The 4471-nt window shown below is 36.3% G+C and overlaps 1 non-coding gene across 1 annotated transcript; it reads right to left on the minus strand.

Annotated features, from left to right (window-relative positions):
• Positions 1–357: 357 nt before the first annotated feature.
• On the minus strand, positions 358–489 carry LOC115063534. The gene has a single exon (XR_003843385.1). It is a non-coding gene; the product is annotated as a small nucleolar RNA SNORA17 (small nucleolar RNA).
• Between the last annotated feature and the right edge of the window lie 3982 nt (positions 490–4471).

A 4471-nucleotide genomic window follows, 5' to 3' on the forward strand; every position in this document is an offset into this window, starting at 1 on the left:
TCCAGAGTGCTCTGCTCTGCTCCTGCATTATGGAACCAGGCAGGTATCATCTCAGGCATGGTCTGTCCCCAACCCAGGCCTGCATGGTGCCACACTAACCTGATGGACATCTGGGGGTCTGGTGATTATCTCAGGCTGGCTTTTTGCCAGACCCACCTGATTGGTCCCTTGTGATAGTCTGTCTTGGGCTCACTCTCTTCCAGGGTTCATGGTCCAAGGAAGGGTTCTTCTGGTCTCTGGCTTGTTCCTGGTCCTGAGAGCTAATCCAGGCCTACTTTGTGATTGTCTCAGGGTAACTCCCTGTCTGGGACCCCCATTACCTGAACCAGTGGTAATCCAAGGCTCACTTTTTTTTTCAATGAGAGAACTGATCACATTGATGCTCATAGGTCATAACACTGATCATAGACATAGCCTCTCTCCTCTATGGTATCTACTGTTGCACAGGAGACACAGCAGCTACAACTACAATGCACCTAGGGAAGAATTTTTTTTAGGTTTTTGAAAAGCTTCCATACCTATTTTCACAATGGACTATTGTACACTTCTACTTCCAGTAAATAAGTATTCCCTTTATCTGCATTCTTGTTACAGCGAGCTGCAGAGAGTACAGGACCCATATTCATTCACATCCCTTAGCCACAAGATAGGCTTAAAATCATATTATTCTGAAGATGCATGTAAGGGCTCATTGCTGTTCAATGAAAGAAAAAAAGGATTAAAATCCTCTTTAGAGTACAATAAAAATTGAAAAATAAATCCTAATTTAAACTGTAAGAGATATGCTGTGAAGGCAAAGGTGCAACCAATAAGGAAACATCTATAGATGCAGAAATATAAAATTGTCTTAATAATGAAAACAAATAACAATAAAGTGAATTCTCTACAAAAGATGGGAGCACTGGATTAAGAGAACATTGATACTAATGGTGAAGGGCAAACAGTAAGGCCTTGTCTGAGGTACAATAGCAATAAAGAAACTTAAAGATAAGACACATATTTGAGAATGTCTGAGGACTGCACTAACTATAAAGTACCCTGGAGGAATTGAAAGCAAAAGTTCAAATTTACTTCTATTGATTGAAACATCCTCAGTAACCCTCAGATATCATTGTGTGTTCTTAAATGAATAACGTTTATCTCATTCTACTTTCCTAGATGGCAAACAAATATAAGATGTTAAAAAACAAAATAGCAAAAATAAAGAGCTCATCTTTCAAACAATGTAATAAACTAGCATCCAGTGGAAGCTATATGCTAAAAGTCCAGAATTGACTATATGCAGAACAATATGGAAAATACTTCCTGAGAAAGTGAGGGTGGTTTGAATTAACGTATGAAGAACTGCAGGAAAATATGAACAACATAACCAAACAGGACATTAAAATGCCAGATAAAAATGGCAAATGATGAGGAATTACTGAGACAAGCTCAATGATGGGTTTAGCACATGATAATAGGAGAAGAAAAACAAATAAATAGAAGCATATACAAAATACCCACATTAAATTATATGTGCTTGGGGCCACAAATCACCCCACATATGCTCATTGGTTGGTGTCTTAGTCTTTGAGTGTTCTCAGGGGTCTGGGTTAGTTAGTACTGTTGGTCTTTCTATGGGACTGCCATCCCCTTCAGTTTCTTCAGTCCTTCATGTAATAGGGGTCTCTGACCTCAGATCAATGGAGGACTGCTTAAGTTAAAGATGGAAATATGTAAGACAGTTTTGAATAAAATACAGACAATGTTCTTGGCTTCATAGGTACATTAGTTGATGTAGCCAATCTGTCATATGCATACATCTTTTAGTCAACACATCAATGAGTTTAACCACACATTTTAAATCAACAAATTTGAATAGTGGGTGGGATAGAAGATTGATATTTACGATCCATTAAAATTTAGCAGTTAGTATTTACAACCTGTAACCATTCCTTGACATTGGGTCAGAGATATTTAAATAAACCCTACTCACTTCTAGTGATAGGCCACTCTTGTTTTCAATATTAAGTTTTTTAGAATTCTACAATCCTTTGGCACATCCAGTTTGGCTTTTATTGTGCACATTACTATATATTTACTCTTTTTGTTGTTGTTGGTTTTTTTTTTTTTTTTTTTTGTCATTGTTTTGTTTTTTCGAGACAGGGTTTCTCTGTGTAGCCCTGGCTGTCCTGGAACCCACTTTGTCGACCAGGCTGGCCTCAAACTCAGAAATCTGCCTACCTCTGCTGGGATTAAAGGCATGTGCCACCACTGCCTGACCACTATATATTTACTCTTGCTCCTGATTCTGCATTTGGCTTTTGAGTTCTTGTTCTGGTCAAGATATACTTTGGCAAAATGTCAGTGTGAAAGTGTAAACAGTGCCAAGGTTGACTATATATAAATAGATATCCATCCACTTTGGAATTAAAAAATACACTACTACAATTGTTAGCTAATTTTGAAGGACAATGTGAACCGACAAAGTGAAATACAAAAGTGAATACACTATTGTACTGTGTTGGCATTCCCAATTCCTTTGATTTTTTTCCTTCGTTGAGCTTTCATTACTGATTTACCTTGGGAATAGTCCTGTACACAGATGAAGGCTGCTATTGCAATTACTGAATTGGACGTAAAATATTTCATCATAATCTATGTAAGGCATTTAGCACCCATTATAAAAATACCTACGAAAAATCCCTCTGATTACTAATAGTATATTACTGCCACTCACTGCCCAATACCTCAATCAATTATATTAATAATTTCTTCATCACATGACTTGGCAAACTATCATTCACCTTGGTGAAACCAAAAGCCCTTGTAATATTAACATGCATAGCAAGTTGGATGGAAATGTAAGACATGGTCACATAAACCATTCTTCAAATACTTTGCTTCTTGTTTTGCACTAGATTCTTGGGAAATGTTTTCCAGCAAATGTTTCCCAGTTAAATTATTCCACACATTTAAAGTTGACTTCAGAACAGCTTTGGTTTTGATACTTTCTTAATCTCTTCAAATTCTAATGATTGCATGTCAATTACCCTAATGCATTTTGATATGTTACTAATATACTTATGCAATTATCAAAGCATTCTGAAAAATTATAAAATGGCACTTTAAAATAAATTGGCTCAGCAAATTCTGATGGCATGGTGCCTATAGAGATAGTAAAAGTTCCTGTAGCCCAGGGCTGGTAATGTTCAAACATAAACCTTGGTAGTTTTTTAATTCCTCCTAGAACTGGGGTTGTTGCATTAAGCTTCTTTGATACCATTGCATAGTGTACTGCACCTGGAAGCAATTTGGCAAAGAAAAGAAATTTTTGCTGGCATAAGGGAGAAGAGGGGGCAAAAAAACCTTGTTTCAATTCTAAAGGCACAGAGGATTGGAGATGTTTTTTTCTGTTACTTTAGGCTTTTCATGCAACTCTAAATAGTGCCCTTGACTTACCTGCAAAGTATAGATAAGAATGTTTGTTCTCTGCCAGTCTTTAAGTTACATAAGACCCTTGAAAAGAATAAAAATTCTAATGGATCACTTGTTCATTAAATCTGGAGGACATTATCTAATTGATTTGAATTATTCTGAAAATGAAATCTAGCTCTACTGTATAATACAAAATATAACTTCATAATAGAAAAAGAAATTAGGAGGTCATTGTTGGGTGAATAACAAGTGAATGCCTTAGAAAAATAGTATCAATCTTTAATTATTACTTTTTAAAAGATAATAAAGCTAGGATTATTGCAAGTTAATTTTTTAAATAATTTGTTTGGTTATGATGTAATTTTTCTAAGACTGTTAAAAGAATAGTCGACTTAGGCCTGTTGATGCAACTTAGGCCATATTCTGCAAGCTAGAAAAACTAAGACATAGGTAGAAGAGTGACTTATAACACTTTTTGAGTTATATTATGAGATCAAGACTGACTTGTTACAAACAGCAACAGCAACAACAACAACAACACAAAACCATAGGCAAAATTCTGCTGAATTGGAAATATAGTCTAAATATGATTTATGATATTATATGATAAAGGCATAGTATATACTGTAGCATTGTATAATGCAATTATATAATGAGCTACTGTATTGTGCCTAACCAATTGTAAGTTCAGTTGTTTTGTTGTTTGGTTTAACAGTAAACTGTTCAACCCCAGTCCTCAGCTTTCTTCTTCTTTTGCATATTTCAGAGTTAAAAGCATTGATTGCCCTTCTTTCTTTCTTTTTTCATCTTTTATTGGACATTTTATTTATTTGCATTTCAAATGTTATCCCCTTTCCCAGTTTCCCCTCCACAATTGCCCTATCACCTCTACCTTACCCTTGCTTCTATGAGAGTGCTTCCCCTCCGGCTCACCCACTCCTGCCTCAGCGGCCTAGCATTCTCCTAACCTGGCACACCAAGCTTCCATAGGATCAAGGGGCTTCCCTTCCACTGATGCCAGATAAGGCAATCCTCTGCTACATATACAGCTGGA

The sequence above is a fragment of the Mus pahari genome, chromosome 2 (genome assembly GCF_900095145.1).
Source record: "Mus pahari chromosome 2, PAHARI_EIJ_v1.1, whole genome shotgun sequence".
NCBI lineage: Eukaryota > Metazoa > Chordata > Mammalia > Rodentia > Muridae > Mus > Mus pahari.